Source organism: Ursus americanus, chromosome 2 (assembly GCF_024610735.1).
Source record: "Ursus americanus isolate L20-20 chromosome 2, mUrsAme1.1.p, whole genome shotgun sequence".
NCBI classification, from domain to species: domain Eukaryota; kingdom Metazoa; phylum Chordata; class Mammalia; order Carnivora; family Ursidae; genus Ursus; species Ursus americanus.
Window position 1 is genome coordinate 79978647 of NC_142128.1, and position 23598 is coordinate 80002244.

Sequence of the window (23598 nt, forward strand, 5' to 3'; positions counted from 1 at the left end):
ATGATTCTAAATCACTCAAAGCTCCAGGGGAAATAACAGAAGCATTTTCAAGTACTGATTTCCAAGGGTGGGGGTGGGAGGGATAGGCAAGAAAAATCATTTTTCAGGGTAAGATATAAACGGATTTGGTATCTCTCAACAGGAAAATAGGAGTCAAGGAATCCTCCTTCCTTGGCACTGCCTGCTGAGATGGCAGCCATCTCCTACTTGGCATCATGGCCGCCTTCAGACCTCCCTGGAAGCCCAAGGTCATTAAAAAGAGGACCAAGAAGTTCCTCCAGCACCAGTCAGATGGATAAATCAAAATTAAGTGTGACTGGCAGAAACCCAGAAGCATTGGCAATAGGGTGCACAGAAGATTCAAGGACCAGATCATGACGCCCAACACTGGTTACGGGAGCAACCAGAAAACAAAGCACATGGTGCCCAGTGGCTTCCGGAAGTTCCTCATTCACAGCGTCAAGGAGCTTGAAGTGCTGTTGACGTGCAACAAATCTCACCGTGCAGAGATTGCTCACAGTGTCTCCTCCAAGATCTGCAAAGCCATTGTGGAAAGAGCAGCCCAGCTGGCCATCAGAGTCACCAGTCCCAATGCTAGGCTGTGCAGTGAAGGAAAGGAATAGAAAGACAGCTGATGTGCACGTCGTATTTGTGTTAAAACCATAAAACTGTGGGGGAAAAAAAAGAATCAGGGAATCCTATGACCAGACTTCTTTGGTATTTCTTTAGTCAAGCACATGTGTTTGAGAGAAAACACTAGCTTTAAAAGAGTGCTTATAAATGTAATATGACAATGAATTTACCGTCTAAAATCACAAGAAGGCTGAGGGACAGGCATGGCAAACTCATTAAAGCGCTCTGCTATCGATTAGCTGCGTGAGTTGGGCAAGACAATTCACTTTTCTGGACCTTTGGTTTTTGCTTTTCTCTATAATTTTTTCTTCTGCATATGCAAGATGAAATTAATAAGTTTGCAGATATAATTTCATTCATTCATTGAACAAACGCATTGATCATCTTTTGTGCCAGGCTAATTACTGGATACCAATGATTCAGTACCAAGCAAGATAGACTTGGTTGCTATGCTCTTGGAGTTTACATCCTGGTGGGAAGAGGTATACATTAATCAAAAATCATAAAAAATAAAGGGAAAATATAAATATAATGACTTTAAAGGGGAAAAATACTTTGAACAATGTAAGCGTTTAAAAGGGGGAATTGAGCTAGTCTACCATGGGCCTTATATTCTGTGCAAGGGATAGTTCAGGAAAAATAAAATGTTTACGACCACATTTTTTTTCAAAAATAATTTTATTGAGTCACATAGAGAAAATTTTATATTCTTATTTAATGATATGGAGAAAAAAGGTAGTAGCTTATATGAAAACTCTTTACAGGTACAAAACCAATTTTGTTAGGCAAAGCCAAGCCTTTAAGAATGAAGTATGGATGGACCTCTTCTGAGTGAGAGAGAAAATGGGCCACATTTGTGAGCTGGTTTCAAGGCATGGAATGGGAGGGAGTGTGTGGAGTCTAGTGGGCAAGATGGCGGATGGTGAGGCAGTGTGACCTGTGCCCCTCTCCTGATCCCTTAAGTCTTAAATCCACTCAACTCACGTAGAACTTCAGTGGAAACTGGTATAGAGGTTGGACTCTGCAATTCTAGGGAGGTGGCCAAGAAATAGAAATACTGAAGGCTGTCAACTGTCAGGAATCTGCAGAAGGCAAGGCTTTGGGCTCACAAAGGTATGGCATTGGATTGAAGGTTCACTTCAATAAGATTTCTGCGGGGAAGGTGGGTCCAGCAGGCATTGGAGGTATACTTCAATTTCAATTATATGCTATATTAAATACAAGAATGTCAAAGAGAAAATTGGCCCTGCTCGTTAATTACTAAAATGGTACCTGATGTCTGTGCTATCTGTGTGCACATCCTCTCAGCCTCACCTCCACGTGGGCTGATCTCATGACCACAGCATCTTCTCCTAAGTGAACATTTCTTCCTACAGCCATTGGTGGAAGCCTGCTCTCATCAAACCCTGGTTTGTACCTACAAGCAAGGGCGTTGATGCCTCTGGGGGCATTGACTTTATTTAGAATATGCATGCTTTTATTTAGAATTGAGCGATAAGAAGGATGAAAGCAAAATCATTTAAAAAGGCTGTATTGTTTTGCTAAGCTGTGAAAATATAATACAAATGGCATTTACCTTATTGTCGACCCAATGTGACATAAAGTAGCACACGTGTAGAGAGCTACCAAGCGGACATTTATTTTAAAATGTGCTTCTGCTATTAGCTGAGCGCCCAAGGCAGAGCGTGGGTTTCAGGCCTCGCCACATTTCAGAGAAAAAAGAGTTTAAGCTGAAAGTCTTCAAGGTGCTCTTCTCATTTATATGTAATTTTGAGAGTCTCAAACCCTACTTTCCTAAAGGATCAGTGTTGTTACTGATCATTTCCCAAAGTTTATGGCTGGCATCTTACCAAGTTCGTATTTATTACTTTGTGTAAAGCTTTTTTCCACTAGCAAAAAGCAGAACAAAACCATAAACGAACCTCTGGGATTCATAAATTCTTTGTATTACTATCTTGCGTTGTAATGTCACTGTACAGTACTTTTATGTGAATAGCATTTTATACAGAGTAGTAAAGGGAAATAAATGATTATACATATGATAAATCATATATCTCTATATAATTATATATAACTATATATATAAACTATATTTGTATTAATATAATTATATACACATACACAGATGACACAGATGTCCTTCCTTGAATTCCCTTGAAAATAAAGCTTGACACAAGGTTTAAGTGCTGATGCTTTATTGAAAAGAGAACCCCAGGGTAACTAGAGTGAGAAAAGAAGAAGTGTGGCAGAGAACAGTGAGAAGCAAATTCAAGATGATGTGTTAGCATGCTGACCACTGCTTCACAAAAAGCCACAAAGAGACAGCCATTCCATCAGCTGTGCACCTGCTTGACCATGTGTAGCATTGTTTGGACAGATAGCATGGCAAAATCCTGCATCTAAAAGCCCATCTGGGGGAAGAAGTGAGATGAGATTTATCTGACAGCTCTCCTTCATCTTCTGCTTCTAGTCGGTCACAGTTTGCTTGGGAGTTGACTCATCAATACTTAAGAAGTTCTATCACCTGGTCCCTTTGGCAGCTTTGGGGAAGCCAGATCCTACTCCATGTGATATGTGCTTCTCATTTCTAAGTCTGGAAATAGTGGGAGGAACCAGGACTCCAGACATGTTGTTTGTTTAGCCTCAGATATAAAATCACGCTTCAGACTCCAAGATCTAGCAGCAGCTGCAATGGAGGAAGTTGCTGAGGGTCTGGGAAACAGGTAGTGCCAAGAGAATATAGATAGGAGCATAAGATGTGTATAATGCAACATGAATATACGTATCCAGACACAGCAATACTATCAACAAAATATACTGTATAATGTATATTTCTCAGATTTCTGAATTGAAGGAGGAAAAAGAGGTAGCATAAGATGTGTATAATGCAACACGAATATACGTATCCAGACACAGCAATACTATCAACAAAATATACTGTATAATGTATAATTCTCAGATTTCTGAATTGAAGGAGGAAAAAGAGGTATGTATGGGCTTCTATGGAATAGAATTTAAAAAGATGCTGAGCTTTGGAGTGGGTGTTTGTATTTGCTGAGATCCAAGTAAAAGTCTGAAAACAGAGTAATGAAGATGTATTTAGGAAATTTGGCTTAGGAAGCTAAAGAAAACCATCTTTACCTGCTCACCTCTCTTTTGCTCTTGGGATTTCACTTGCAGTAAAATCATGTTTATCTGGAAATAGACAACATAGTCCTCCAAAAAATGCCAAGAATCAGATGCCTAGAAAGACATGTCTTCTCAGAGCAAAAGAAATAGTTAGGTCTTTGGGTTTCAAATATCTTCCCTCCAGGCTGCTTATAGAAGTAAACAAAAAGAGGTAAGAAGCCTGAACAATGCAAGTGAAGAAGCTGAATCAATAAACTTGAAATCCGGAAACCTGCAGTGTGGATAATAATCTTTCAGGTAAACAAGACTGAGAATTATAAGTGTTTCATCATAAACATAGTTTCTAGATGCTACAGGAAGAGATCTGTGTATGAAAACGTGCATTCTAGAAATCAGCAATGTGGGGGATCAAAATAAAGCATACTTACTTATAACAGAAAGTTATTATGTGATAAAGTGTCACAGGTAAGTTGATTCTAAAAATAAGGGGCAATTAACTTTGGCGCGAGATTCTGGAAGTACCCATTAGACTTCCATATAGAGAATGGAAGAATACAAACTCTTGAAACACAAAAGCTTTCAGGAGATAAAAATATCTTTGGGAGCCCTTTAACTATGGGTTTGGTACTCTAGAATGATTCAAGCATTTCTGCGTTAGTTATTTATATTCTAATTGCAAATCATTTGTTCTAATTTGTTGATGTAGGCCCTGAATACATGAATGTGGAGAATCTGTTTAAGGTAGATAGAGATTGCCCCATGGAAATGACACCTCTACATCTGGAATTGCAGACCAGTGGCCTGTGGGGGTAAATCATGGCCGTAGATATTTTTCAAAGGGTTTTAAAAATCAGGAAATATTGTGTAACATTTTAATGTATGACCATGCTAGGTGTTCAGTCTTCCGAGGCTGAAAGTGCTGGCTAGAAGTGTCTGTTGGCTAGAAGGGTCCTCACCTTGAAGCAAGTGTCCCCTTGATGCTGGTGCTCTCCCCTTTCCTCACTCCCAGCATGTCCATGCCAATCATTCTTGTCTTCTGTAAGCAATGGTAACTGCTCTCCTACTCAAACACCCATCTTCAAGATAATTGCTCCAGAGAGATGTCACCCCAAGTGTCCATCTTTTAACTTGTTATTGGTGTTTGCTAACTTTGGCTTCACCATCCTTGGTGGTTTTGTTTGGCTCTTATGTGTTCCTCATTGCCGTCTCTGGCCATACCTCCAACTCTGCCTCTGCCACAGGTGCCATGTTGATGTGTTGCCTTTTCTTTCTTGGGACACTTTCCACCTACTCCAGTTGGAGTTTGGTTTCTCTCTTCTTGCTTAGTACTGAATGCCAACTCTACAACTCTTATGGTTGAGTCACTGACATCCATCCAAGTGACTGAGTATGACTGACTCTTTACTCTCAGTGCTCCTGGGGTAGATAGATTGCATGAATGGCCCCAATATTCTATGCTTCCCTGTATCCATGTTCTTTGGTAGTAGATGCCCCCGAAGACTGAATCCAGGCTTGCCTTGTATCTTGCTTTGGCCGATGTGACCCTAACAAGTTGACCCAAACAGAGGCTTTAAAATGCACTTGCACATTTCCACTTCCTCTCTGACCTCTGGTTGCCTTGAAACCACACTCAAGCTGGCCTAAGAATATACCCTGGCTAGCCTTTTAGAAAGACATGAAAGATATGTACAAGTGAGAACAAGAGAAGAAGAGCTCAGTGGTCCCAGCTGAGGCCTTCCCATATCACAGCCTGCAGTCAGCTGACCTTCAAACACATTGAAGAACCCAGCCGAGATCACAGAGTCACTTACCTGACTTGCAGCTGATGCACAGATGAGCCCAGATGAGACCAGAACTGTCATGCTGACCTGTATGAAAATTAACAATAATAAATGCCTCTTGTTTTAAGCCACTTGAGTTTTGGAGTCGGGGTGTTACACAGCAATGAGTAACTGACACAGTGTCCCCGTAAGTGAGGTTTTGGATGAATTTAGGTTTTAGTCTTCTGATGAAAAATGAGTCTACGTATGGGAAGAGTTTGAGTAGCTACGTACTTAACAATAGGCTAAGAAAAAATATTCTTATTATATTTTGAAGTTGCTCAGAAACAAAAAAAATAGAAAATAGCAGAAGGGTTGCTTTGGGGTAGGTTGTTTTGATTTGGAAGAATGTAAACATGTCTCATCTCAAAATCGAACATGTTCTGGAGGCATTCAAACCCAATGTTTGTGTTGTAAATGGCATTCCAAAACCATTTCCACATAGGTAGGGGACCTTGGGCTGACATACAGAAGAAATTTCCCAACAAACCATTGCCTTCACTGTAACTTTGAGGTCTCTGTGCAGAAATGTGAGTAGAAATAAGTGCATTAGGGACCTCAGAAGGTTTGGCAGTGCATTTTAGATGCTTATCTGAGCCACACAAGTTAGGAATCTGGGATGGAAAGCTCCTAAGAATAACCATTCTCACGAAATTTCCAATCCCTCTTGTTTTTGGCAGAATTTTAAATTCCATGGAAATGGCTCGTGTCGCAAGACTTCTGTGTGGTGCTGGCCAGCACCAGGAAGAAGAGCGGCCCAGGAAGGGAAAACCAAACCAATGTGGCTGCATGTTTTCACGCCTTTGAAAAGGTTTGGGTTTGGCTCAAGCCAAGAAAGAGCACTTGGGGTTTTTATTTTCTGCCAACTTCTTCAAATACCATTCACCTGACTCATGAAGCTTTGAACATCAGGAGGAAACAAGGGAGTGAATAAATTTTCAATATTCCTCATGTTCAGACATACTTTGAATGAGGCATCCTCTTGCTGGGAGAAGAAACAGAACGCAGAATACCACTGGAGCAAGACGGACTCGTACCACACAGTCTTTGCAGATGCGTGGAGTGGCAATGCCATTTGTGAATCAGTCAATTCATTATGTGCCAGGAATGTAGGTGATACCACGGTGCACCAGAATTCGTTCCTCCCCTTAAACGGCTCACATGGTCAAGGAAGGGGAAAAGAGTCGGACCAAATTATCTTGCCCATTCTGAAATGCCACTGAAATTTTAAAACCCAGCGATGCCCCTCATTTGTGTTTTTGAGAATGATTTTGCCCTTTCACTATTGCATATGCCGATTCGATTGTCTGAAATGTTCTACCACCTGTTGTCTGCCTAGCAAATTCCAATCATCTCCCACATGCGGCTCAGACATCAACCGTTATTTTGCCAAACCTAATTAACCATTCCCTCATCTTTGCTATCTCTCTATGTTGTACACATTTATATTGGTGCATTTAACATACAAAATTGCATTCTCAGCACAGTGCCTGGGGGCATAGCAGATGTTTGATAAGTGGAAATGAATTGCATGATACACCAGTATACAAGCTTTCCTTTCCAAAATACACGAGCCTTCCGTCACCTTTAGCCTCTTCCTTATCTCTTAACCCCATGCTAATCAACCGCCCATTGTTCCCAACATAACTGTCATCCTTGCAGGTTCCACACACCTTCTCCCTCCTCCAGGTCACTCTGTCAACTTCATATGCAAACATAAAAGGGCAGCATACACTCATGAGTAGTACTTTTCCACCAACTGGTCTAATTCTAAGGTGCTCATTTAAAGGGCTCCAGCAACATTTAAAGCGCTGAATTGTTGGACATCTAATAATATGGTAATATTTGAATTTATAATATAGAAACCCTTTCCCATGAAGGTAAAACAGGATAAGGATAATCTGATGTCTTTTATCTTTCAAGTTGCCAGTGACTGGCTGGGTACTTGCTCAGATGCTAGCGTGAGATGGTACTAATGAAGCAAAGGTCAGGGTTCACATCTCTGTCTGGTCCAATTAGCATTATTGTTTTTCACATTTCCCTTCCCTTCCTCTCCATGTCAGCCAGGTCTCCTGCAGTTTAGAGCAATTGTGCAAAGGGGTTCCTGAAAAAGAGAGGACAGGAGGAGCAAAAACCCACTCTTATTTCTGGAGAGTCACCTGACAGTGTATATGGTCTGCGTGTGTGAACATGTGTGTCTGTGCATGGGAGGGTCATTGTTGGCCTGTGCACATGTGTAAGTCTCTGTCTACCTAATGTCTCTCTCTCAAACGATTTGAAAAGCATTCATTGTTTGAGTCAGATGGAAGGATTATGTTACTTGAATACTGGTATTTAATGTACATTATCACACTTGTTATCATATCAAAACCAGATGTTTTAAATTTGGGCTAGAAATTCCATAATACGGATTGTATTACCTCAGGGTCACCCTACCACCTAATGCTTGCTGCTCAGCTGTATTTTGTTACGGCTTTAATAGAGCAATCATGTGTTTCCTCAAGTCTTAGTCTGGTATTAGATGACATGTGGGCTAATATTGGTGGGTTGAACAGACTGGTAGGGGGTTATACAAACCAGAGCAATTTGCTTTCCCAACAATAAGAAAATACATGAAGAATTGTTGCTAATAGTCAAGGCATCTCTCTCTCTCTTTCTTTCTCTCTCTCCTTCTTTACCTCTTCTCTTCTCTCTCTCACCATTTCATTACTTATCATTGTCTTTCATTCTATATCTTTGGTTCCTTTATTTTAAAAAATTGTCATTTTTCCTGTCTCCACATATCCCTCAAACTCCTTCCAGAAACGGAATCTACCTCCAATTACTTTCTTATCTCGGCCAAAGCTATTTGAAACCTTCCTCTTATTTGCCTTTCTCACATGGCTTCTGTACTGATAAAATTAAAACAAGCAAGCTCAGAAAACTGATAGCATTCTCGATTTAAAACAAAAATTATAATCAAGGCAATTTAGATAAGGTTAAAAAGAAAGAAAGAAAGAAAGAAAAGCCTCTGTGGAAGCAAGCCAACGATTCATCTGTTTGCATTAATAGGTTCCAGCAATGGTACTACAGGCACGGAAAGCCTGTTCGCCGCTGCACTTAGCAAGCACATGAGCTTAAAAATAAACTTTGACAATGTAGATCTCTTTGTCCTTTCAGGAATGGAAAACATTATGTACTTCAAAGCGTCCTAAGCCTGATGTTAAAATATAGTTGGGATATTGTTACCGTGGTAATTGGGAGGGTCTTCAGACGGCACACGGTGGATGGATGCTTCGTGTGCAATAGTACTCAAGCCACAAACTAGTGAGAATAAACGATGCTGGCAATTTTAACATGCTTCTTCATGAGGAAGAAACGTCTGTCTTTTAAGCTCCCTGGAACAACCAGGATCTAGTTCCTCATTTCAATCAGGGAATTTCTTTCTGAACCAAACTGCTAAGACAGAGTCTTTGAATAGCACGTTTCACTTGCGTACAGCAGCGTTTGTTCATTTCGGAGTGTTTTTGGACAGGAAATTGATCTACAGGGTAACATTCACACAAGAAAGGAAACAGTATGGGACGATGGCTTGTTAGTACAAGTGACTCTGTTTTGGAAATTACGGACAAGAAACCTCGGTGGAAGACCGGCATTAAAGATCAAAAGCACGATGACTCCTGATGAAAACATCCCCAAATGATGAACCCACAAGCAAAAAGGAACTTCTACTGTAAGTATCTTAGCAAGAATCAAGTATCTCATTTGTTTTCAAAATTTCTGGAGTATGGGGAGTAGATTTCCAAGCGAGTATTTGATGTAGGGAGTCTTCGTAGACAAGTCTATAATTAAACTCATTGGGTGGTTCCAACAGACGGTTAGTTACTGGAATTTTTTCCATGACCTTGCAACACTGAAATAAATTGCACGTTCATATGGGCATGTTTTATATAATAGGCATGTTATATCAGGCTTTTATTGTGTGAATGATGTATTAATTCTGGCAATGCAAAATTGATGAACATAAGTATCTACACATTCCATTGCGTTTGGACTCTGGTCATTTAAGCTATCTCTGCTTTGGTTTCATGTTATGGTTAATCTTGTAATCAATTTTTCCATATATAGGTTGACACATGTTATTTGCGACTTACTTAGCATATTAGTTATTTCCTCAGTGAATCTTATTTGTTTACCAGGGAATAGATGGCTCAGAATCTTGGAAATGGGGAAGAAAAGCCATGATAGTTTACACTAAAACTTGGGAACTAAGACTTTTTTTTCCTTTGTACATTTCCATATTTATTCAGTTAGCTTTGCTTGAAAATTATTTAGGTGTCTCTATGTAAGATTTTTCACTCCATAGGAATAAGGTTGTGATCTTGGAAATGTGAATCGAGTTCATCAATAACATAACCCTATGTAAATATTCAATATAACTAAGTCCATCTTTAGTGCCTGGCAGAGTACATACTTAATAGATAGTTTTTGAATGTGGAATATATGCTGGTGTTGGGTAATAGGACAAATGTCTGGATTGTGTAGTAATCATTTCATATCAGGATTCTACTTTATTAACTTATCCATGAATGTGATTGAATTCTGTTTAACAGGAACTTCATAATGATGAGGTTACATTGCATTACTATTTTCAATAAAGAATTTCTTTAAAAATCAAATTTCTAATCCATTTCTCTTCTTGGTTTTTGTTTTTTTTTAATACAAGGGTTTGTTCAACTCATTGTTTATTTGAAGGGATGTAAAGTTTTTGGAGCAACTCAGTTTATAAACTATTAGCTTATTTCCAATTAGGATGTAATTTCCAGGTGTTAATTTGTAGCACTGGAATTGTAATTAGCTATTTTGGAGCCCCCTCTGCTGAAGATTGATGGGCCAAGACATTGGCCAAACCCCCAAATGGGGGAGATCATTTTTTAGGTGTAAGGAGCATGAAAATAAACTGAGAAGCAAGTGGATGACGAGGCTCTTGGAGTCAAACCAAGTGTTCCTGGAGTCACAGGAGGGAAGCAGAAAACACAGAGAAAGCACCGAATGGAAGAGAGCTAGAGAGGTAAGGCAGACTTGTTAGAGCTGCCATCTCTGTCTTCTACGATGCCGGATAACACTGTTGTGCGTCTCTAATTTTGTTCTGGATCATTGCCACAGATACTTGTTAAACTGAATACATGTCCTTCTGCTACGACAAGTAACAAAAATGCTATACAGCTGATTTGACCACATCTTGTTAGAAGTGGTGGTAGGATCCTTTAGGTAGGAATTGACAGGAGCTGTAACTAAGCAACAATTATCATCAAGGTAAAATACTTTGGGGTAATCATATACAGCAGTTGGATAAGCTTAAATTATCCCACTAACATTTCAGTTCTTTCTCCTACTTAGAGGTATATTTTACATATAATTTATACAGACAGATCTGTTAGAATATAATTCTCATTAGAATAGGATATTCGATAGGAATCATTGGAAAGTTCTCTTAAGAATTAGAAGATTTGTTGATATCCTCTGCACAAACACTTTTTTCAGGGTAACATCATCTGAATTTATTATGTAGAATTCTGAGACCTCAATCAAGAAATGGTGCAACACCAGAGCGGTCTTAAAGCATATGATTATTTAATGAAAGCCAAGTCGGTAATGTATGGTGGAATGATTAAGATTTTGAAGATTATCTTCAAAAGGAAAATGTCAGCTTAGAACCCCACCACCCTCCAGAAGGATCAAGATGTAGTTACTTATGACAAATGATAACTTGAATTTTTATGGCGTGTTATATTTTTTTTTCTAGTTAGTTGTTTGACATCAGAAAGATCTCTAGTCAGAACTGTTCAAGATTTGCTGTACCAAGAGAAATGCGCTCCCTGCCACTGGTGATAGGGTATAGACAAGGAGATTCAAAATGGTGGGGAAAGCAAGTATTTGGAGTGAGACAAATGTTTCTTGGAATTCCAGACCCTCCTACTTATAAACTGTGTGAGCTTGAGAAAATTGTTTAAATTCAAAGTTTCTGATTCTTCATATATAATATGGAGTTAACAATTCTTCCTCCTCAGAATTACTACTGTAAAGATTAAATGAGACGATTTGTGCCATCTCGGCCTATAGTAAGAGCACAATACGATGGCTAAACTACATGAGTTTTAGGGGCCTTTCTGACTATGTGGTCCTAGTCATTCTAGCTGGTTTAAAATAATCTAAATTCCCTGGTTGTGCTAAATGCTACCCAAAGATGTGACTCAATAGAAATATCTATTCTTCTCTTAGAGGGCTCCTAATATAAGAAAATTATTAAGCAAAGCTCCTACAAGCGCAATGAAAGAATGAGTAAGGCCATCAGAATGTACAAAACGAAAACAATGAAGTTTTTTTTTAGATGAATTAGGTGTGTTAGGTGGTAAAATCCATTTGATTGACGGTCTACAGTCCTCAATGATTAAGACAGTGGAAACACTGGATTGGCTATCACTAATTAATTTTCCCTTCCGTCCTGTGTCTAATCAGCCAAAGGAACCCACTGTAATCAGCAAAATCACTCTCAGCAGAAATGGTTTTTTTGAGAGTTTAAGGATTGAAAATGTTCATCTTCAAGATATTTCCTATGACATCTTTCTATGGTGACTGCAACAACCAGGTTTTATGTGGACAGTGTATGTTGATGATTTGATTTATTGTGTTCATTTGTTACAAGTGCGAAGCACTTGGCAGAACCATCATCCTTATACTACTGCTTAACCTGGCTTAAGCAATGTTTCCACATCACAGACATGAAATAACAATCTAGCTGTCAGATTTACTATGTGGAAACTTACTATGTATTTGGGCGAGGGTCAGCAGTGGCTATTAAAGAAAATATTGTCTTGCATCTATATAGTGCCATTTTCTTTTCACGTCCACGTACATCATTTCACTTGGTCTCACCCTTAAAGCAGAGAGGGATGCTACATTTACTTCATTTGCTGTGTAATAGGAATAATAAAGCAGAACGAAGCAGAATAGTCTAAGGAGAAGGTTGACTATGGAGAGATGAGACTTTGCATCTGGCATAATTTGTGTAATGGTTTTATAACAATCTCTGATTTTGATCCAGAAAGATATCATTCATCTGCTTCTTTCATGCTTAAATGGGAGCTTTAAACTTAGCTAGGTTTAACGCTTCCCTTGCATTGTGCCTTCCACAGAGACCCAGCCAAACAGGTACACACACAGAGCAGACCTAGTGCCGTTAGGTCAACCTCGGTCAGGTGTGCAGGAAAACCTGAGTGTCTGCAACTCCCTGTCTTCTCCACTACCAATATATCCCAGACACTTTGAGAGAGTAAAGGTATTCATATTTACTCATTTAAACTTTTTATTTTACAAAGGAGTCAAGGCCACAGCTGTGATCTTGGCAACCTTCTTTGGCTGAAATAATATGGATATGGACAACTGGACTTTATACTTCTATATTATTTTATGTATAGTACAGAAATGATTATTTATATAAGAATTATAATATATTATATAATAATTAGATGTATACCAATTAGCGAAGTGCTACCATCCGGTAAAACTCCGCTCCATAGCTCATCAGAGGCTGGTAAGCTACAAAATCTTGCAGGCATAGATTTTGAGACTCAGGGCATAGTTATATCTGTTGACTCGAGTCTAGTCATCAGAAGTCTTCCTTGGTATGACTGAAGGTTTTAGCCAGCAGGAACCACAATTTATAGGTGCAAGAGAAAAACAGAAAACTACATAGCAGCAGGATCCAACTATCTCACAGTTAACCACTAAGTGATTTTGAAATGCAACATGTTGATTTTTTTCATATTAGTAGCTTTGTGCAAGACTCTTAGCATACCTTGCTCAGCAGGGAGCCTGCTTCTCCCTCTGCCTGCTGCTCCCCTGGTCATGCTCGCTCTCTCTGTCAAATAAATAAATAAAACCTTAAAAAAAGAGAGAGAGAGACTCTTTTAGCCCAGTTCCTCATTTTCTTTTCATTTGAAGAGTTAACATTGCCACATGTTCTGTGCAATAGTTTTGGTTGGTGGTATTTCAGGGATATTTCATGAAAAGGTAGGCTTAAAGAAGAAATCGTGGAATAGAGGACTCTGATGCATTTGAATGGAATAGAATGAAGCTTAGAGAAGCCCTTCCCTTGTTCTGCATGAGCATTGCTCAGATAGTGTTATCCAGATTGTTCCTTCCTCCTGTGAGGGAAATGGCCTCTAAGTTAGACTAAGTGCAGCAGAGCTAATAGAGATGTGATTACAGGTCATCACATAGAATGATGCCCAAGTGTTTTGTTTCCCTCATGTGGTTTTCCTCCTTTTGAAACCTGAGGTGAGGGGTCAAGATGAATCAAACAGTCATGTGCAAAAGCCACCAATTTCTTTTCATACCTTGACAGTTTAGAGTTCTGACTAGTGCAGTCCTGAAAAAGTTTTTGCTTCTTTTCCTTCATGTTTTTAAGATTTGTTTTATTTCGAGAAAGGTGTAGGATTCTCACTGCTTCAGGGTGAGATGATCTGCTCACTGAACGCAGCTTTTTGTTTCGTATATATTTTTAAACTTATTTAAAAATCCACATGAAGTAAAATTCACTAATTTTTCTGTGTGTAGTTCTGTGAGTTTTGACCAATGTGTCGTCTTGTAACCAGCACCATAATCAAGATAAAGGACGGTTCTTTCACCCCCAAAATAGTCTCTCGTGCTGCCGCTTTGTCATGGAAACTCCCTCACGTCTCGGTCCTGGGACCACTTACCTGTTTTTTGTTTCTGTAATTTTGCCTTTCCAGTATGTCATATCAGCGAAATCATATAGCTCGAAACCTTTTGAGTCTGGTTTCTTTCACTTAGTAGAAGGCACCTGTGACCCATCCCTGTTGTCATGTCTATAGATACTTTGTTTCCCTTCATTGTGGAGTGGTTATTTTATTGTACCAGAGTGTGTCGATTTATTCAACCAGTGAAGAACACTCCCGCTGTGTCCAGTTTTCGGTGATTCTGAACAATGGTGCTCTACATATAATTTGTGTTACACGCAGGTTTTTGTGTAAATATAAGTTTGATTTCTCCAGGGTAAATGAATACCTAGGTGTGGGATTGCAGATCATACGGTAAATGTAAATTTCCAGAGGGACTTTACCATTTTGCATTCCTACCAGCAATGTATGAGATTTGTAGTTACTCTGCCTTCCTGTCGGCACTTGGTATTGTCCATTTATTTGTTCGTTTGTTTTCATTTCGTAACCATTCTAATAAGTGCATCTTATAAGGTGCAATGGCATCTCATTTTGGTTTAAGACATTGAGCATCTTTTCTTTTTTTTTAAATATTTTATTTATTTATTTGAGAGACAGAGACAGAGAGGGAGAAAGAGAGCATGCAAGAGCGGGAGGAGGGGCAAAGGGAGAGGGAGAAGCAGGGTCCCCACTGAGCAGGGAGCCTGATGTGGGGCTCAATCCCAGGACCCTGAAATCATGACCTGAGCCAAAGGCAGACGCTTAACCGATTGAGCCACCCAGGTGCCCCGAGCATCTTTTCATCACTTGTTTGTGATCTGAATATCCTGTTTGGTGACATGTGTTCAAACCTTTTGTCCATTTTTTACTGGATCTTTCTTTTCTTATTGTTGGTTTTAAGAGTTCTTTTAAAATTATGGGTATAAATTCTTTGTTGGATTTGTGATTTGAAGATATTTTCCACTCTCTGCTTTTCAATTTCTTAACCACATCATACAGAGAAAAAGGTTTTAGTTATGATGAGGCACAACTGATCCATTTTTTTTCCTCTTATGGATCAAGTTCTTAGTGTTGTAGCTAACGATGCTTTTTCTAACCCAACTCAAGAGCATTTACTCCTGTGTGTTCTTTTTTCAGAAGATTGTAGTTTTATGTTTTACATTTAGTCCCATAACCACTTTAAGTTAATATATTTTATAAAGTAAGAGGTGTGGATGGAGGCATGTATCTTTTGCATGTGAATGTCCAATGGTTTCAGCACCATTCATGGAAAAGACTGTCTTTTATCCATAGAATTGCATTTGTACTTATATTAAAAGTCATTTCACTATATTTTTGTAAGTTTATTTCTGGACTTTCTATTTTGTCCCATTAATTTATGTATGTATACTTTCCCTGATACCATACTGTCCTAATGAGTATAGCTTCACACTAGGACATGAAATCACATAGTGTGAGTTCCTCTAAGTTTGTTCTTCCTCGAAGTTTTTTCTACATCTTTGCTTTTCCATATAAAATTTGAAATCAGCTGGACAATATCTACAAAAATCCTGCTGGGATTTTGACTGGGATAAGTGTTCAAGCTATGGATTAATTTGGGGAATGTTGACATCTTACTAATATTTGAACCGTCTAATCCCTTTGTTCAGTTCTGCTTCATTTTATCCTGTTTTACAATTTTCCTCATATAGACTCTGCACATTTTTTGTTAGATTCATACTTGGGTATTTCATTTTTTGGAGCTCTTGTAAATGATACTTTTAAAAATTTCTGTTTCTACTTTTCATTACTAGTATATAGATACCTGTTATCTCATAGACAGAGAGCTCGTATATGTATATGCAGATATGTATATAGAAAGCCTACTAACCAACGTGAATATGCCTAACAACCAAGTAGAAAAAGGCCAAACACACACACAGGAAAGCAAGCATAAAGTAAATACAACTGACTTTTAAACATAAAATGAAGTTTAATTTCACACATAGGAAGAGAAGGGGAAAACATTTGGGAAATCATGTGGGAAATATGTTGATATCTATGTTATCAAAGGTGTGGGAAAACATATGCTTTTATAAACATATGCTTTTATAAATTACCAGTGACAGTTAGAATTGATGCAATCTTTATAGAAAACACCTTTGAATGTATATGAATGTTACTGATGTACATAATCCGAGACCTAACAATTCTGCTTCTATTTCATTCTACAAATATGTAGATGGATGATGTCAGATGTCTAAGGCTATTACTGCAATGTTTCTTAATTGCAAAACATGGGAAATAATGTAAATGTCCATTATTGTGGATGTGGTGATAGAAATTATTGTGTGCACATTGTCGTATGGTTGTGGGAGAAAGAATAAAGCAACGTAATATACACTCATGTAGAATGTCTCCACAAAACCATAATGTAAATTCCTCATTAGAATATAACCTTCATATCTAAACTGAATGCTCCACAGTGCAGATTTTTTTTTGCCCTTTAATTCACTGATGTACCTAGAATAGTCTTGGTACGTAGTAGGCTCAATAAATACTTATTAAATGAATTAAGTGGATATACTAAGAAGAAGAAAGCAAGATGCATGATATTTTGAGTTAGAGACATCAAAAGTCTAGAAGTGGAAAATGCCCATTATGTCATTGGAAATATGACTCTGGAGTTGGAAATAAAAACTCAGAATTAAATCCATAGATGAAGCTGCGAAAGATGTGGAGAAGTAAATGTGCTGAGAAGGGGCTGGGCATTTCTAAGTGGATGGCATCAATTTATAATGGGCAGGTGGAGAAAGAAGAGCCAGAGAGGAAGCTGGGACTGAGCCACACCAGAGGTGGGAATCCAGAGGAAAGTGGTATGTGGAGTCAAAAGAGGGATTTTAAGGGAATGGTCAACTGTATCGAATGCCATAACTGATGTAAAGATAAAGACCCCAAGAAAGGCTAACGGGTGTTCTCTGGACTTGGGAGTTAAGAGAGTAACTGCAGTGGCGAGCTGGCAGCCAGAAGGCTGGCAGAGGTACCGAGAAAGTGAGAAGCGGTAAGGATATTGAGGCAGTGAAGTAAAAGGTAAGTGAAACGCTGAAAGCTCTACTAGGGTTTTAGATGTTCGGGATGGGAAATAGAAAGGAAAGAGAGAGGGAGACAAGGTATCTAATATGAAAGTTTATGTTTTAGCTGCCAAAAATTTTAGCTCAATTTTTGTGTTCCTAGTAGGAGCCAGAAAGAGGGAGAGATCAGTCTAATAAGATGATGGATGGGTTGAGGTTCTGGACGCGCAGAGATAATAGTGTAGCTTTCTGAAATAAAGGCTTTGGTAAAAGCATTGGCCAATGAGTATTAGAAATAAAGCTGTTTGCCCATGGCAGAGGAAGATTTTTATGTATATGGGGAGTGGTGTTCCAAGCCTGGGAATGATGTATACAAAAGACAAATTGCGCACTTAGGACGCATGGGACATAGTTATAATAGAAATTGGATTTTTGTATTCTGCAGTCTTTTTAGAAATGTCTGGTGAAGCTAGTCCTACCTGTTCTTGAGAGAACAAGCAGAGCCCTTCTCCTTAGGTAATAAATGTGCCTGGGATCCCAGAAAGAGGAGGAAATGAGTTAGTTATCACCATAGAGCTCTATAACCTTTTGAGTAGATGGAACAAGAGGGAAAGACATTCCCTACAGGAAAAAGTGCAAGAAAAGCAAAATATTGAAAGTACTTGTTTCATAACATAATGTACTTTTCCTTTATAGCTCACATGATAATTATACAAGTTTATTTATGGGATTATTCTTCTTTATTTAATGTTTCTGTTGGGTACTGGGTACATAGGGGATTTTTAAAAAGAGGTCCGTGAGGGTGCCTTTATGGCTCAATTGATTAATCATCCTACTCTTGATTTTGGCTCAGGTCATGATCTCAGGGTCATGGGATCGAGCCCTGCATCGGGCTCCCTGCCCAGTGCAGAGTGTGCTTGTCCCTCTCCCTCTTCTCCTCCCCCCCGCAACAATCTGCTCTTTATTTCCCTTTCCCTCTCTCTCTCACGCAAATAAATAAGTAAAATCTTAAAAAAAAAAAAAAAGTCTGTGTGGAAAAAAGCAGAGAAAAGCAATAAGTCATCTGATGGTTCTGCAAACAGGAGAAACTCAAAATAGTTGACAATAATTACTGAAAAGCATGGCAGGCCAATTTGAGAACATCAGCTGACTGGGAGAGGTTTTGCCCAATCCAGTAGCAGTTAAGTGCAGGAAGCTCCTGGTAAGATCTAAAGGGTGTAGAGCAGAGGTCTAGACCCTGTGGTGAACTCTCAAAATCAATAAACCAGGGCTCTCTTATAGAACTGATTGACTTGTAAGTTCACACTTTGAAACACTTCTTTGAAAAAATAAAGCACTTTATTTATTTGTTCAATGAATACCTGCGGAAAGCCTCAAATGTATTGTTACTTGTAAAATTGCAATTAAATAAGGATTGAAAAGGAGAGAATATGATAGTAATGAGTATACGCTCTGATAATGTATGTATAGTATAATTATTAAAAATAGGTGGGGGCCCCAGGTGGCGGAGTTGGTTGAGCATCCACACACTTGGTTATGATCTCAGGGTTGTGAGATCAAGCCCCACATCAGGCTCTAGGCTCAGCACAGAGTCTGCTTGAGATTCTCTCTCCCTCTCCCTCTGCCCCTCCTGCTTGTGCTCTTTCTCTCTCTCTCTCTCTCAAATAAATAACTAAATCTTTAAAAAGATAGGTGGATATTGGGGATGGTATACGTTAAACCAAAATTTTCAATGTATTCAGTAATCATATTATTGGTACTATTAGTATACTATTTTGAGATTATTCTGCAAGGAACGTGAATAAGACAAATGAATAATTATAATATATTCTAATTCTATCATCCCCTGTGACTTTGAGAACCAGGGTTCTTGATACGGAAAAAAGATGAGATACAGATAAATATAAAAGTTCAGTAAAATCTTTTAGTACTGAATTTGAACTGGAAGTATCATTATTAACTCATAAGGTATTTAAAATACATACATATATAAACACACACATATAGTATATAAAGTGTATATATGTGATTACGAACATATGTAATGGGGTAGGTATGTAATATATTATGTATGATGTAATATATAGGTATATGTGTATTTCCCAACCATGTCCATTGGAAAAACCCAGAAAAGATGACCAAACACCCAGTAGCAATGAGAATCTTCAGCACCAAAACTGTGGTCTCCTAATGCCATTTTCTTACTAAAAGAAGTCAAGACATTTTTGAGAAATGTGTGACTTCAAGTGTGGGTCAAGAAATGTAGAAGATGACCATGGAACATCTTGTCATATCGTATAGTGAAGGAGCTCTCAGGACTAAGAGGGCTATGTCATCGGTTAATGGGATATTTGAGCTAAAAATGGGATGATTTGAACAGGATAATAATTGCAGTGAACTGAAATCCATCAAATGTTTAAATCCTTGAGGTCATAATGATAAGAAAATAACTAACTGGAGAGTCAGTTAGTTAGAAGGCCTCTCTAAAAGTGATAGGTAAGCGGAAATTGAGGCTACGTAGGAAAGAACTGATGAAGACAACAGGAAGTGTATATGCACACAGCCAGAGGATGGGAAGAACTTCCAGTCCTGTGGGGCTGGAAGACAGTGAGTGAAAGGGAAAGAGGTTCAACATGAAGTTGGAGAAATAGGGCTGATCATTCAGGAACACGTAGTCATGCTAAGGACTTGATCTTTCCTTAGAAATGCGATAGAAAGTTCTTGAAAAGTTTTATGCAGCGAAGGGACATGATCGAAGTTGCTGCTATGAGGCCCATGGATTGAGAGGAGTCCAGAGCAAAATCAGAGAAAGAGGGAGAGCTAAGGGCTGCTGCAAGCCAGAGATGAAGCTGGCTAGCTCTGGAAAGCATTCTGGAATGCAATTCTCCATCAATACGAGAAAAGCAGTCCTAGAAAGACCTGGTGCTCTCTGGAGTAACTTGGTAATCGTCTTGGTCCTCAGGATCCGATAAAACCAGCCCTTTTATCCCCATTCCACTATATCGGTAACAGGATGTAACATACTTTTCTCCTACAGAACCTGGACTCCATGTAAGGTTTATATTTATTATAGAAAATTAGAAGGCCTGGTTCTGTTAGTGGAGTGATATTACTTGGCTTTTAAAACCTTCTGAATCAATAAAATTGCTTACTCTAGGTTTGTTTTTACCTTTTTCGAAACAAAGTCTAGGTCTTCCAATAGCTGGGCTGCACTTACAGACTGTTTCTTATTGAATTCATACAAAGACAAAACAAACAAACAAGCAAACAAAATGATTTCTATGTAAACAGGAGCTATTTCTCCCCTTGAGAAACACCCATGAGCAGGGCTGATACTCGGTTGAGACGCCCAGTGTGACAATGTCAGTTGTTAACGGCTAGGGCTCATTTCTTGCCGCCTCAGTTCTGATTGGTTGGTGCTAATGCATTCATGCTCGTTAAATATTAAAGACTCACTCTGCTCATGGATAATAAAATAATATTTGGAACATTTCAATTCATCTTCTATGTGGTTGGAATCAGAGGGTAAAGATAGGCAACATTCAGACATGCCACGTACAATCAATCCTTTTGAGGAGCGGGGAAGGAAGATTGTTAATAAGATTGAGGTTAGAGATGTCGTAGGTCGTCTCTTCTTGTGTTCTCTATTTCTCGGTATGCTTGGATATTCTGCATGGAGAATCCTACAGCTAGTTTGCCTCTATTATGCTTTTCTTTTTTGACACCACATTATTGTTTTGCTTTAAAAAGGAGACCACAATGTCTTACCACATTTTATTAAGAAAAAAAAAATCCAGCAGAATTTTGTTCAACACGAGTCATCCTAGATCTATTGGCCAAAGTTCCCAGTATTAACTGTCTTTTTCTCCCCTGTGGAATGAGTTGCATTTCGTACTATTTCTGCCTTTGGTAGTTCATTTGGTGCCCTTCAGAAGTGTGATGTGGGCATTCCTTAAGGATAGTTTTGTGCTATGAACTCTGCTAATAATGTTTGGGACCAAATTTATTGAAAAAGTGTATCAAACTTGAAATATTATTAATAATCAAAGATAAAGTATGACTTACAAAGACTCTCAGGCTGCTTTCCTTGAATGGCTTGCAAATTGGTTAAAACCTAGTGACAGCACTTATTTTCTTGTTGGGGCTTATATGCTATCTCAGAAGCCAACTTCAGAAGAGGACTTCCAAAACTATTTTCAGCATCAATACCTTTAGATCCCAGTGGTTTTCCAGTGTGATTATTTCAAGATGGTACTCATTTACATGTGTGAATTCTAAAAAATTTGTTTTATACTTTATTCTTTGCTCCCACCACATACACTCAGACAAATTATTGGGATTAAGGAATCTCCAATGAGGGGTGCCTGGCTGGCTAAGTTGGTAGAGCATGTGACTCTTGATCTTGAGGTTCTGAGTTCGAGTCCCATGTTGGGTGTAGGGCCTACCTGAAAAAAAAAATCTCCAATTAAAATGTCATACATAGGATATTAGCTTTTAATTTCCTTTTATAATTCTCCTGTACTGCCAGACTATAACTTTCCAGTATAAACAAACACATTTCAATAGTGATGAGAAGACTGAATCATTTTAATAGTTTTAAATGATCCAAGTGTTTTTAAATCACAGAATATGTATTTTCATTGATAGATGATAGCTGGATATTGGATATTAAGAACATATTTTTTAACTTTATAGTAATGGCCAACTGTCTCTGAACAGTGAAAAATTATGCTTGAGAGAGTCATATGAAGTGTGTATGATTCTCAGCCTATTCTCAACCTAGACATTAGTGATTTTATATTATGTTAGTCACCATACAGTACATCCCCGGTTTCCGATGTAAGGCTCGATGATTCATTCGTTGCGTATAACACCCAGTGCACCATGCAATACGTGCCCTCCTTACTACCCATCACCGGTCTATCCCATTCCCCCACCCCCCTCCCCTCTGAGGCCCTCAGTTTGTTTCTCAGAATCCATAGTCTCTCATGTCCTATAAAGTGAATTTAACTTTTGTTCCAAGTTCTCCACTTTACTTGGTAGAAATTTAATCTTGGGTGAGTTTAGTGTTTCTTCCATTGTTTCAGTCAATTCTCATCTTTTCAGTCAATTCAGGACCTTCTCAAACCCCATGTATGCTTCTAGGTTCTGGTGCTTTGGGAGTCCAAGTCCTTGACGTGGATGCTTTGGCGCCTGCGTTGATACCATTTGCTGTGCCGAGTGTGGTTCCTGAGTCCTCACAAGTGGTATCATCAGGCCTCATCAGGTCTGTTTGGCAATTTCTGAGCCCCTCTCAGGAGACGTGAGGAATGTGTGGCTGTTCCCTTGTACCACTTTGGTCCACAGGGGGACTCTGATGCTGTCTCAGGCCCCTTTCAGCTGGACACCTTATGCAGCTGTTGCTACTCAAAGGCTAGCATGACAAGCAGAGTGAAGTGCATTTTAAAGACAATTTTCAACCTGAGCGAGGTCTGCTGAAGCAGGTTCCAGGCCCCAAGCTCCTCTTGGATCCCCAAACCTGTCTGAGGATGTGCTTCCTCTCCGCCACCTGACTTGGCCTAAGATCAAGGGAATGTATGGGGCCCCTTCCCAAGGATTCAGGGGTATTTAGTCTCGTCTTCTCTTTGCTTTTTTCTCTTTTTCCAGCCCAGATCATCTTTATGTTCTCTGAAATAGAAAAACAAAACAAAAACCCTTGCATTTCATACATCACGAGTTTTCCACCAGGACTGTTTACATAAGGACTTTGGCAACTCAAATGTCGATGATTGACTTCTTTGTCTTCTTTCCTTCCCAGAGGCTGTACGTCTAGAAGTGGCTTCATCAACGGGGTAAAGTCACATGAGTATAAAAGAATTACTAAGAATGAAGGAAAAGAGCTCAGTTATATAATAGCCCAGTATGAACAGTAAGGTTGTGTACACATGGTTTTCCACAGCCTACAGATTTTGAAACTGAAGGAAGTGACCCTACAATGTGAGTAGTCCATTTTAATGGAGCTCTGGCTACTGTGAAACAGCTGTGTAAATCCCTTTCCCATTACCAATCTTGCATTCCAGGAGCTTTCTCTAAGGCTTAGTTTGTTTTTTGTTGTTGCATTTTCCCCCTGTACAGTTAGATTGGGAAAGAAATTTATTCTTAGAAATGCATGGACTCTTTAGGCTCCAGCCAGCCCTCTATTACAAAGACATCTTTCTGCGCACCCTTATTTGACAAAGAGAATTCCTGCTATATTACCCAGCTGTG

General features: G+C 39.0%; 1 pseudogene; it reads left to right on the forward strand.

The window, feature by feature from the left end:
* Positions 1-215: 215 nt before the first annotated feature.
* Positions 216-623, forward strand: LOC123776179 (large ribosomal subunit protein eL32 pseudogene; annotated as a pseudogene).
* The last annotated feature ends 22975 nt before the right edge of the window (positions 624-23598 follow it).